This window comes from Ctenocephalides felis, unplaced genomic scaffold, assembly GCF_003426905.1.
Source record: "Ctenocephalides felis isolate EL2017-DRISC unplaced genomic scaffold, ASM342690v1 CF-g0.4_SCAFFOLD_03570, whole genome shotgun sequence".
Classification (NCBI taxonomy): Eukaryota; Metazoa; Arthropoda; class Insecta; order Siphonaptera; family Pulicidae; genus Ctenocephalides; species Ctenocephalides felis.
The window spans coordinates 11,234,847-11,249,504 of NW_020539724.1; the positions used below are offsets into that span (position 1 = coordinate 11,234,847).

A 14,658-nucleotide genomic window follows, 5' to 3' on the forward strand; every position below is an offset into this window, starting at 1 on the left:
ACGATTATTTGGATTTTGATAAATCTTTCTGAAGTTTGTTAAGGAAATTTTCTAGGATGTATGCGATTATAAAGTACTGGGATGTATGTGCAATATTGCAGAAATAAATAGAAAAAATTGCAAAAAACGACATGTCATTGTTTGCATTGGAAACAAATGAGAACTATCATCTGCCAAAAATTTCAATTTACTTATGAACCTAGACAATATTAGAATATGTATAATAAATTTATGATTATGAATAAGAAAATTGAAATTTCTACATTATTATTGCCAAAAATCAGCTGCGATGTGCCAGAAATTAAAATAATATGCTATACAGTACATGTATGGCAGATTGAATGATATACATATGAACAGATGAATACATACAAACCGGCTCTCACTATATCGATTAGGAGAACTTTAAGATGCAATTTTGAATATCTTAAATAATAAAAAATTAATTTCATCCATAAGTCCACCATCCAAGTACCAGTGTTAAGTAATGGTTATGGTTATGTTATATCGTTTAAAAGACTTCAATTTCTAATATAGTGTGAGTATTGAGACTCATCATTTTATTTAAAGCTGTTCTACATTAAACATCGCTCATATTATAAATGTATATGCATTTTGGCGTAAAGAGTAATTTAAAAAACAATAATTATTATTGTTAGGTAAACGATAACGATTAGTATATTATATGAAAAAATTTTAGACGTGGGTGCAGGACAACGTCTGTCGGGTCATCTAGTTTTTAATATATTTGTACAAAAGTAGGAATAGAATCAAATTTAAGCTTATCAATTGTTCTTTTTAGTTTATAATTTACGATTTTATGATCTACTTCTTGTGGCTTAATTATTCGAGCCGTCGAACCTGTGCAGTCGTTCCCTGTGTAAGAAGATTGTACAATTGTTCAACAGTTACACCAGATGTACTGGTTTAAAAACTAAATCACAAGTAAATAATTTTTTTATATTTTTTTTTATTTATTTCTTCTAACCAATCTGAACCTTGAGTTCAATGAGGTTATTTGCTGTCGGGTACAGGGCTTTTAGAAATTTCCTCAGTGGGGAATTTCTTTACATAAATATACTGATTGTTAATTTGTTAAATCTTGCGGCCACTTTCTTTTTAATCTTCTCATAGGAACTTATTTTAGCATGTCTTTTATTAGAGTGTTTGGATGGTATGCGCTCTTTTGATGATATTAAGTGAATAAATTAATAAATGAAGTAATATAAAACTTTGTGTTAATGGAACACATCAAATTTTTAAATCTTAGATATATTTCATTTCGGTTTCTGAGAAACCGTACTATATCACTTGTACAATTAATTCTGCAACTACTCAACTATTTTATTCAATTCCACACGGTCCAAAATGTAAATGCCGCAGTACACGCTATTTTCGTTTTTCCCTGCATCAGCATAGCAAATGTGGCTTCGTGCAAAACAAGGCGCTCGTTCCTTATTCTCGTCGACACGACGGCTTTCCTATTTAGCGTCGGCACGGGGTGAGTTCGTGAGTCGAGAAACGGAGCTCGATTCGGGCCGCGCTTTCTGGTTTGCCGTGAATAAGCCCGGTCTAAAGCAACCGCTGCCGGGTGTGAGCGGATGACACCGCGCTTGAATGTTTAATGCAGAAGACGTAGAACCCGAGCGGGCGTACTCGCCTGTCGGCTGTCCGTAGACCGTAGACCGTAGCTCCGTATTTTTGCATCGCTCGAGAGCTGGTGCATATTTTAAAGGATAACTTCGATGAAAGTTTGTAATTCCTGGGTAACCACTTTTCAATCGCAAGAGTCGCGAATGAAATATTAATTCTGATACCGTTGAGAAGTTTTATATGTGTCAATGGAATATTTCAGTCAGACAACGGTAAAAGAGGATTTGTCACATGTTTGTAAATAATACATTTTCATAATTGTTTACATAATATTTTTACTATTATTCTGTGTAAATTACTTAAGGGGCACAACTAGTGTAACCGCCTAAAAATGTGTTTTTTGGGAATTTATATTAAAAAAAATACTTTATCAATCATTTCAAAATTAGAATTTAGAATATATTGAGAATATGTTTACACATGTTTTAAGAATACATATACAATTTTTGAAGAAAAAAATTAAAGATTTTTTAAGTTATCGTCGATCTCCAACGGCGCGAAAAAAGGGTCCTTCACTGCTGCAGCGATTCCGGCCTTATACGTGGATGAAATTTTTAAAAAAATCTCGTTAAACTAAATAATATTGTCTGTAAAATGACCTACGATAAAGAAAAAAATCAAAAATTGACAAAATGGCGGCGTTTTTTTAAAAAAAAGTCGAATTTTATCCAAAATTTTGGTCGTTTATGGACTGCCAAAATTCGATTTTTGATTCGATCAAAAAATCGATAGTTCATTTTAGGGAGAACTATATATAGAATGTGTAAAAGAAATTTGATAGTGATCGGATCATTTGTATTTGAGTAATCGCTGCAGCAAATTCGGAAAATGCTGTTTCGAGAAAAATGCGTTTAAAGATTAAATGATCGTTATACTATATACTATATATATATATATATATATATATATATATATATATACTTTTTAAATGGCTGTGACTCAAAAACTATTAAAGACATCGATTTAAAATTTTGATATGTTATTTTTAAAGGTATAACCTATCGAAATATGGAATTGAAAAATCGATTTTTTTGAAAATTTCACACTAGTTATGCCCCTTAATTTTGAGTTATTATTAAATACTTATTGAAACTAGTTGTAAGAAGCATTTTGCATAATCAACTTAATCAACAAGAAATGAGGTTTAGCCGTGGTTCAGCTATTTAAGTAGAATCATCAACAGTTTATTTTGAAAATACATTTTTTATTTAATGCGATTTCCTATTGATGTCTTTCCAACATACTTATATTACTTACTATTATCTGTAATTATATAAACAAAATTAATTTGTTGAACACGTTCCATTTTATTCATTTCGGGTTTAAAAGTTGAATTTTATTTAAGCTATCCACAAACATGAAACCTGCATATGTATAAAAGGCATAGATTCTGATTAGAAATGACACTGACACATAAGCGCGGTCGCAATTCTGAACTTTGGAGAAATTTTATAATTTAACAACTTATTAAAAACTAAAAATTTTACATTTTTTTGCTAATTACAAAGAAATCGGCCAATCGTCGTGCAAAACTGATAAACCTTGGTTTTTATCGAGTTACATCGAATGGCTTTTAAATTTTTGAAATTGGCTCAGCAGCTTCTGAAAAACCATTGACGAAAAGTCAAGAATGAGCTACATTCACACATACACACATACACTTGTTCTAAATTTGGTCTCATTTGATTGAGATTAACTTGAAATATCGAGAAAACATAAAATTAACAAATCGGATTTTTTTGCAATAATATAAACTTCTTCTTCGGGAAGTGGGCAAACTCATTGCATACGTATTTCAAATTTTAATTAGTTGATTAGTTTGGCATTTCGAAATATATTTTCCTCCAGCTTTTCGTCTACGTCTATCCGTAACCCATAGCCCGTAGCCGCAGGATACTGAGATGTTTGTTTGGGTTGAGATACGCCTCGAGGGTTCTACGTCATAGAGTGGCTTTCGGTTTGCTCTATCGCCAAAGCGGCAAGAAGCGTACAAAAAAATAGAACGCAGACAGGCGTTGAAGCACTGCAGTGAGGACGTGATATATTGCTGCTCAGGCGAAAATGTTCAGCATACATATTTAATAGAGCTACTGTTTTAAAACCGTATTGTAATAGTTGAGGAAACAGATGGAAACAGAACTCAGTCGCGAGGAAATAAATCGCCGAAAGACTATACTGGTATTTATAGGTACAGCAATACTCCTTAAAGATATGAAATGCAATCTTTACTATTCTGTATCTACGAACTCCTAAACTTGGCTTTTAATCTTTCTCGATACGTTCCATAAAGTAATTACTTTTAAAACTTGTTTCCACTATCCTCCTGAAGTATCTATTATTATGGGCTATGAGAAAACACCAATTTTCCACAAAAAGCACGTTTTCTACGAGCTTCTACACCTTTCCCATAACACTTTCATGCGCACCTCTATAAGGAGAATTTCTACAAGTTCATATTAATAACACACAATTTCTGGATATCCTTTTCCTCACGCTACCCCATTTATGGGTTATGTATCTGAGGAAATGTAGCAGGTACACAAAGGGATACGTTTTATGGTCTCTTCGAAATACCCTCAATACGTGCGATACCTTTAGAAGAAAAGCCAAGATTATGTGCTCGGAATATTCGTCAAAAAGGAATATCGATTTTATTATACTGCTTTTATACTTTTATTCTTGTTTTTATCTCTATATTATGATAAAACAAACATTGTTATTTGATTTTTATATTAGTAAAGGGCTTCTTTTGACATATTCATAAAAATTCGAAAAAAATTAAAATCATCAAAGTTATTAGTTTTGTATGAACTTGTACAACAATAGGTACAAGTAACTATCGATAAATATTATTAAAATTATTTGAAATTTTGTATTATCTAACGAAAATACAATGTTTCATTTATTCCATCTCCATCTAACGAAAACGTAGCGAACCCTTAAAATCTACCCTTGTTGTGGCTCGAATATCGAGGTGGTTGAAAGTTAGGGAAAGTACCAGATGTATCGTACAGATGGTTGTTTGAATCACAGCTAGTAGGATGAAAACGCTACTATATCTTTGATAATACAATTATCACACTTACAATTAATAATTATACCTAGATTGTAGTTCAAGTAATCCAACTTATTTCAAATGAAAAACTTTATGTTCCATATAGTGGTTTTATAGAATTGTTTTAAGTCTGATATAATTTGGATCAGTTTTTCTTCCATATTATAATTGGGATAAAAATAGAGATAATTGTAAGAAAGCGCTACGTATATGTTATATTTGACGCATTACAGTGTACGTATATGTTTCATAATTCATTCATAATAAATATTAATAAACGTGGAACCGTAAAACATTCTTTATTATTTATTTTTAGTAATGTTTTTAGTAATCTTATGTTAAAATTCTTAACAAATATCTTAACAAAAAGTATCGCAACAAAAGTATAAAATGCAATTTTATACTTAATTTATTTACTACAATAAATATTAATAAATTTGAAGCAGTAGATATATTAATTTTTGGTATATTAATGTAGTTCTTGAGATTATATTGACTTGCCTAACTCAACTTTAAGTTATATTACAAAATGCGATTTAATAATTCCCCCCCTATCAAAGTAACAAAAGTTTTACTTACATTCACAAAGTATAATATTTGGACATGTCATCGTTTTCATAATGAAAATATCATACAACCCATAGTCTCGGGGGCAAGATGTAATATCCAAGCGAATGAGTGACCGTCGTGGGTTCCTAAATTGTATAAATAGTACAATAAGTCCCTAAGCCCTTTTGCCCGGTGCGTATGTTCCTACATACTGTCCCGTCCTTTCCAACGAGCGACCTTTCTCACACCACGAAATGGACGTTTAGACCCTACTAGACCCGACAGAGGTGGGACAAGGGCCTCTACCCCGTTTACCAACCCGATGTCCCCGATGCGTCGCGGGTTTAGTATAGAACTTTGCCGAAGGCTAAAACCCACCCGAAGATCAGAGATTTCCAAAATTAGGGAAAATATAATTAAATAGTATATAAAAATTCTACTTCAGAATTATTACATATATTTTGATCTTGATTATTATTTCATGCTTAGTAATTAATCTGAAATAACTTATTAAGCTAATTGTATATACATTTATAATATTATTGGCATCCTTTAAGCTGATGTGTTCCGATTACGTTTTTGCCATGATTCTATAAAAATGTAATTTTGACTATTGAAATATTATTCCAGCGAAAATATTATTTAATATATTAATCATAGAGTATCTTTAATTATAGACATTAGAAGAATTATGTACTGAAATTAAATTCTCTTTATGTCTGGTACTCAACATAGTTACTAAAACTATTGAAATTGCTTACCAAGCCCTTCGGTGAGTTACCTAGTTTATTATCATTAATTGATTTTATACATAAATATACGCAGGTATTATAAATTTATTGACTTAATCTGTGGTAAATAACATTCACCTTCTTTTTCAATGTCCTAATTCAACATCATTTACAATCGAATACCTTACCATAAAAAATACCCTTCTGAATACTATACATTGAATAATTCCTTCGGTTTTACGGATGATTTAGCCAATTTGAGAAACACATCCTCCGTTCTAAAGGTTAGCGAGAATCCTTCCCTTGCCAAAACCTCACTCAACCTCATACCATCGCGGAGAAGAGGACGAAGTGCGCTATCTGTAAAACTCTCGGACGCTGAATACTGCAACCAAAATCCGGGGCCGGTACAGTATCAGATGTAAACATCTGATAAGTTTCGAAGTTTTAGCTAAGAGGATATATATATATATATATATTTATCTACACACTAAACAAAATTATTAAATTGGCTGATGAGCGTTTTAGTAATATTCCTGGTTATTATGCAATAGATATTCAAGCACCTTGGCATTTAAATTTGTACATTTTTATTATTACGAATAATTTACCCAAACGGCATTCACAAAGTTTATATTTGAGTTCACAGCTAAATTTATTACTACGAATTCGAGTTATGAGCGTTATAGACTTTTTTTCCGAAGTTATCATGAATATTTAGTTTGTAAACAAAATTTTAATATTGATTGATTATAAAAAATTCGCTTAAAAACACAAATAAAAAAATGTCCTAGCTGTGGACTCGAGATTTTATTAAAACTAGAAGTTATTCTTGTCTAGTAAAGATTATATAGGTACTATATAATTATTAAATTCGGGACCAAAAATTTTTCTGTTTGAAGTAAATGTCACCTTCTCTACTTGATACTATTTTTTACAAGTGGGTTAAAAATTTTAACTATTCATTAAAATAATTATCAAAGGAAATTTCAATATAGAAAAACCTAAACGCATAAATTAAACTGCTATAAAGTAAATTTATCTGCCAATTTTTTTTTTATTATGTTATCATTTTCGCATCTCTTGAAATGGACAACAAATGAAACTATAAGATATTTAAAAAAAGACTTTACAAATACAATACTTTTAACTATTGTCAGAGATTTTGGAATGTTGACATATGTTATTGTAACATGAATTTATTTTTCAATCTTACCCTGGTAGTGTTGTGGCGTAAATCTCTGGCAATAGCGAGTTTGGATAATCCTCGAGGCAACTTTTGTAACTGTTTCAATATGTTTGTATTTCACAGTTTTATAATTGCTCTCTGTTTGAACAATCATAAATGATGACTGAGGTTAATTGTTCCATACAATTTTTACAAGTTTCATTATATTCTTACCATCAGACAGTAATAAAATTTTTGAATCTATGTGTACCAAAAGTGGCGCCCGTCCTCTCCATACTCTTGGGTACGGTCGACCTTTCCCGAGACCCTCGAAGGAACGAACGAAGGGACGCTGAGAAATGCCTAGATACCCGTCACGGACCTTTCTGCTTTCCCCATAAGCCCTTTTTCTGAAACCGTTCGGCGGTGTCTCTCATTCATCCGGCGGTGACGAGGCGGCCGGGTGGAATAAGGGATGGGCATTATTTCTTAATAAAATAGATAGACGGGGAATGCAGAAATATGTGGGTAAAATATTAAGAAAATTGAATTATACTCAAATTTAATATATTTCATTTAGCAATAATGATTCTTATTTATAATTTGTTACAAATATGGCTGATTATTTATAAAATTAAAATTCACTAATAAGGGTAAATCCCGCATCGCTTGTCTAGAATTTTAATGAAACTTGGAATAGTGGCAGAGTTTATGTCCAAACTGACTTTAAATGATATTAAATGAATGCCGCAGATTATTTTATGAAAAAGATTATATTTTTCATTCTATTAATTATTGTCCATCCCTTGCAAAAAACACCCATTCTACCTCAAATAACCTTTGTTGCCCATGTGGAGGGATGAAACGTGAAAACTCTGTCGTGCCATGAAGAGATGATTGAACACGCACACGAGAGCGTTAGGCGGGCGTCGTTGTGTACACAAGTAACTCTCACAACGCTCTCGATAAAAATATATACTAAATGAGATATGTCTGCTGGCTCTCGAAAATGTTTCATTTCCGAATCATCGAATTTTGAACTACTAAGTCTCAGAATATGAACCTCATGATTAGAACTATAAGCCTATTAGCATTAATTACATTTGGAAAGTGTATGATTTAATTTCTTAAAATGTTATATTTTTTATTTAAATTGTTATTGGTTTCCACTTTACAGCATTTTTAGCCACCTACATTATTCATATTATTTTTCATCATATTCTATACAATTCTTACATAGTATTTTTTATACATTCATCATATATATATATACTATTCCTTCTTATATCCTAATCTTCCATTCAATTTTCTTTCTCCAATTCCATTCAATTTTCTTTCTTTTTCTTGTTTCTCAATATGTTCTTCTCATCTTTTAAACTATACTTTTTTTTCCTTCTTACTTCTAATACAATTTTTCTTTGTATCCTACAAATTAACAATTCCTAATCTAATTTAATATTTTATATTTTTAAATCTGGTATTGCTGGAGATTCGAACTGAATTCTTCCAGCGTGTGAGTCGAGAACGCTGCTGAGTGAGCTATTCCCGCCACGAAATGTTATAATACCTTACGGTTTCTTATATTGTTCAGTTTCTGACATTTTTCCTTCTGACGTTCTTCATGAAACAAAACTTTTTGACATTTATATTGTACACATTTAAATATTGTGTACGTTCTGAAACAATATTACGAAATACCAATGTTCAATCATCCACTGATAAACATACTTTCAAAAAAAATTAGCAGCATTATACCAAGTTTAATCATTTTTTTAAATATTGCGGTATAAATATATTATGTTTTTTTTTTTTTGAAATGGAAGCTGAATGATTTCGTATATATTAAACAAGTAGGAATTGTGTTTATATTAGACTGGGTCTTTTGTATGAGTATGCCGCGCTCAATAAGACTTGAATATTATATCGTCTAAAACTTGCGCTTATCTCTTGCTTCTGGTTCTCACGAAAACCCCCGTCATGCATGGGGGGAGGATCTAGAATGCTATGATTCTCTGAATTATACTTTTCTTCTTATTAGTGCTATTCGCTGTTCTTTTTTCGGAAGATCGCAAGTCATTGTTTAGAATCTAATATCAAATCAAATAGTATCAAATTATTAATTAAAACAATAAGGCATAAGTGAAGCTGATGGGATATCTTTATTATTTGTAATCTTAATATTTCTATTATTCATAATTCTGGTATAAACTTAGGTTTTACCTAATAAATTATCATACTCGTAAAATTTATACTAAGTAAGCATTAAATGAAATCAAAGCAATGGTAAAATTATACATCAGTATCGGATAAATATCATAAAAGCTTTTTTATTTGTGATATAAACACAAATACAGTATCCATATTTGACTTACTTTTTATATATAATTCGATCGCATTTTATGGAAAATTATCTTCATCTCTCCTATGACGTGACATGCACGTGTTTTGAAAAACACGTGTTGCTTCCATCCTCATATACATATATCGTATTCTCAAAAGCGCATGCGTCCTATTAGTATTCTGGGAGGAGTCGCATGTCGGGCTTAATGGCACGAAAACCTTAAATTCGCAACTAAAGGAGGAGCAAGCGAGAATTCGGTCCTAATTATTTTTTAAAAGAGTTCACGAAACGGCAAACCCTCTATTTAAGGACCTTTTGTGCATCAGTCCTTTTGTGTGATTTAGAATTTAGGCGCGGCTGTTAAAGTTGTTATGCCGGAAAGATAATGGGGTTGTTTTTGTAAGGTGTGTGGTATTGAGAGATCTATGAATAGAAAAGAAGTTGTTTTTGAATTGAACTTATCATTTTTATTACTTGTTAAAACTGCAGGAAGAGTGGCCATTTTTCTGTTCCGCATAATTTTTGTCATGGCATTGAAATTAAAAACTTTTACAGGAAATATTTAGTTTACACAAATCTAAATTATTTGATAAAAATGCAGAAATCTGAGTAATTTTTTTAATTCATGTATTTTTTAAGCCTGCATAACATTAATTTTCCTTCTTAATAAAAAATAACATATCCTAATTATAGTATTGAAATTATTTTCTGAAAATGCAAAAGTTATTTTCTTTTTTAAATGTCAGTATAAAATTAATTTCCATGTTTTATAGTAAATACAAAGTCAAATAATAAAAATTAACATTATTATTATTACGCAAGTTTAGTTTTGTAAATCACATAATTATAAATGACTAGCAAACCGGGCGAACTCCGTTTCACCACCAGATGGTTTTATTTTAAGTAACATTTTGTTTGGTGATTAAAAGATGAAGAAAAAAATTGCCTGCTATTGAAATTGAATAAAAATTTGCACAATACACGTGATTGATTTGAAGGTTTCCAATTGAAATGTTAGGAAACGAATAGCTTATTTTTTTACTTCTTGGCACAATTTCACAGTGAACACAATGCTGGTTTGTCACATGAAATTAACTGATCAGAGAACAATGAGTAGCTGTCAAACAAATAAGTAGCAGTTAAACAAAAAATATTAGTTTGTAGTACATGCTTAGTATCAGGGATGACGCTGTACGTGAAAAAAGAAAGTGTTTTCCGCTTTCCTGTTGAAATCTTTCTTCAATTTTTTTTGCCATAAACCTCACGGTGTCCGAGACCTTTCCAACGAATGTAAAATCAGTTCGTGCGTTTTCGTATTATATCGTCAGGAAGGAAAACCGGACTTATTTTTATATAATAGATAACTATCTAGAATGCTATAACAATTATTTTCATTCTGATCCAAAATGACATGAATGCTACAGCATTCAAATTTTAAAGACGATTATTTTTAATTTTAGGTTTTTGTAATTATTATACCTGCAAGATAATGACTAACTGATTCTTCAAGTATATTCATATTATAATAACTTATACAAGAGTTACTAATTAGCTTGGGCAAACACCTTGCGTACAATAGAAGTGTAATAATTGACGTGGATGCTATAGCATTCATCATATATAACAATTAATATATGATAATCTGACTACTCTCATAAACGATTTTTATAAATAAAATGACTGTCAATTTTTTTACCTTGCTGAAACTTGTACTGTCTGCGAAATGTTAAATTATATTAATCTTCTATACTCGTATAGTTATCTAACCTTGGTGCTAATAATTTCGCAAGTACATTTCATTAACCCTTACATAAATACATTTAATACGAATATAAACAAGCACTTTAGCTAAATATATATCTATATACACTGAAACCCGCATGTACGTCCTGATACATCCGTTTACCCAGAGCTGTGGAATTTTTTTGTCCGTCTTTCCTTTCGTTTTTCCGTGGAACTCGACTGCTGCTCGGCAGCCAGCGAGCGCGGAGAAAAAGTTTATTATGAAAAAGTTTTAGCCGTCGGCGTCGAACGAATACTGGGTCGGGTAAGATAGTGTGCGTTGTGTAACGTCGGCCTGCACCCTGTGTGAGAGAGAGTTTCATGAGGGATGAGGGCGCCGAGCGTATTTCCCGATTGTCGGTAAGGGGTGTGAGAGCGGTGAATGAGATTGGTGCACGAGGAATTGGGTACGATATAGTGGTGGAAAGTTATTGGCAGAAGATAGTTTATCGACTTCGTGGAACTATTATTGTGTTATTCGGGGTTTATTGTTTTAATCAAATTTTCTTTGTTTTTGTTTAGGATCATATTTAGGATCAAATTTTCTTTGTTTTGTTTAGAATCATATCATTTTTATATGGTTACAAATAACAAATCGTTTTAAAAAAATTTATATGATAAGAAGGAAATTTGTTATAACTTCATGATATTATCTGTATGGTTTTTAGCATCTTGTCTAATTTACCATATTTTCAATAATTTCTCCAAAATGAACTTTCTCAAAATCAAGTTTCGCATACAAATCGTGAACTATAATGACTAGATTTGTAAATGTATATAACTGAGATTAATTAAAATTAAATTATCTTTAATTCAAAAATTTCTGACTACGGTCAGAAGTATTTTGATCCCATCTTTTGACTTGTTACCCAATTCAGGACATTGTGTAAAACTTACTATATAATAATATATATATACATATACAAATCTCGGTTCTAGTTGAAAAAGTCAGTTAGAATGTAACTAACTTTAAAATTAATATACTTCTATTTTACTTTTTAACTTTTCGTAGGGTAAGTTATTGTAATGGGCCGAAAATCGGAATTGAAATTTTTCACATTTCTCGACGTTTTGAAGGTTTCTGAACATTTTGGCATACTTCAGAAAAAATGGATGTGTGTGTGTGTGTATGTATGGATACAATTTTTTGTCCACGATTTCGGGCGTTTTGAATGGTTCAAAAAACATTTGAGTCCTATTGATAAGGAGATGTGCTGATTAGTTTTTGGCAAAGGCAGGTCCAGCCGTTACGGAGATACGGAGCAAAGAGCGCAGAAAATAGAAATCGAGTTTTTGAGAGAACGGAGCATCCGATTTGAATGAACTAAAAACATTCAATTAGTAATGATTGGGAGAAGTGGTTATTAGTTTTTAGTTAAGGTAGGCCCAGCCATTTTGAAGATACGGAGCTAAATGTACAAAAAATGGTAGTTTTTGAGAGAACTAAGCGTCCGATTTAATTGATTTTCTGTTTGTAAGTTAAAGAACTTTCTACTTGTCTTAACAAAATAAATGATTTTGGATTTTTTTTTAATTTTTTGTATATCGAAAATAATTCAGATTTTATTTTTAATTCTGACTATAGTTCTAATATACTTTAAACAAATAATTTCAACTTTGCAATTCAGTTTATATAATTCTTATAAATATTAGACAATGTTACAATATTTATAATAATCTATTTGAAAACATTCAGTATTCCTCGAACATTTCGTTACGGTACGGGAAGTTCCAGCAATTTGCCTTAAGGCACGATGCCACCCACCCCACTAGTTTCTCATTTTGATTTCGAACATTTATACCATATTAATGATAATATATCTCAAAAAGGGATTTTTAAAATCACAAACATTTTGAATTTTATGGAAAAATTAGGTTATTTTTTCATATAATTGTCATTGTTGTCATGTTACCAAAATGTTTAAAAAATATATAATAAAATTTTAAATTTTAAAAACAATCAAATTTGCAGTATGATTGTTTACAAACATATATAGTATTTTATTTAATAAACTTCTTCATTTGTCTGTTAACATTTTTTTTTAAAGTCTGGTCTATGAATGCCACTGATCATTGGCAATTGAACCATTCATAAAGCAAGTTTAAAAACAAGTCTTTATTATTCAAGACTTTGATTTGTTTACCTAATTTGATTATTACTTTATGGCATTCAAAAAATTAGTTTTTTGGACATATAAGTTAAATCTCAAATAAGTAAACAGACATACTTATTGAACATATATTTTACAAATTTACTCTAACTAATAGCACAATAACACAAATTACTTAATGAGCTAGATAGCCTGTCACATAAAATAGTGCAATTAATCCAACATATTATTATCTAATACAACTATTATTATTATAATCTTTTATTTTACCAATTGAATCAAACAATAAAATCTAAACTATAAATATTAAGAATGAAATATGTAGAAATATAATTGATAATGTGTAACTCAGAGATATATACATTTCATTTATTATTTTATTACATAGTATATGAAATTCAAATGATTGATTAATCTAAATTTTATTGAAAGTCGACAAAAATCCAATATTTCTTAGTCCATTTGACCAGTCTTTTATCAAATTATCTATATTTTCCGCGATCAAATGTTTCCATCACTAGACCTTTACGTTGCTTCGGAAGTTTTGGGATTTTGGTCCGTCCGTCTGTTGGAGTCTCCCTGTTCCTCTCACGTGTGGGGTTGGGGTGCACAATTCCGAGAATCGGAGAGATGCCTCTGCTAGTCCCTTCTAGGCACTTTTCTCATCGCTCGTCGACAGAATGACGGCTTCTGGGTTGGCTAGAACGTATTTTCCTTCTGGTAGAAGAAAAGTGTTCAGTTGTATGTCATGTTGCCTTTGGTAAGGCAACCGAAGTGCGACCCAGCATCCCCGTTATTCAATATTTTTCTCTCTCACGAAATATTATCCGTGAACCAGAATAGACTGACAGCAGAAAATATCACGAGAGGATACTGGAAAGGTTTAGATCGATATGGATGCCCTGATTTGATTTCAAATTTCTACAAATATAATAGGAAATGATAGGGGGCATCGTGAAATAAAGATCGAATGGGAAACTATTGGATAACGCATAACCGCATTTTCGAGGGATATAAATAAAAAATTCTTAATTCATTTAAAAGTAGATTATTACATCTAGTAGTAGAATTAACACAACGATTTTTTTACTTTGTCTAGAGTTTTTTTATGTTTTGAATGCATTTAATTCTCGGACAACATCAATTGAAATCACTGCTAGGGGGATTTGTAGAGAGCCATCACTTTCGGACAAAACAGAACGGATGCGCCAAAAACTTTCGGCGGTTTTGCCCGGATCGTACAAAAGCGTTCCAGAACATCCGCAATT

The 14,658-nt window shown here is 31.2% G+C and overlaps 1 protein-coding gene across 1 annotated transcript in view; it reads left to right on the plus strand.

Annotated features, from left to right (window-relative positions):
- The window catches only part of LOC113383386, a 173,928-nt gene that overhangs the window by 70,438 nt on the left and 88,832 nt on the right, over nucleotides 1-14,658 (plus strand). The gene's annotated exons all lie outside the window — the stretch shown is intronic.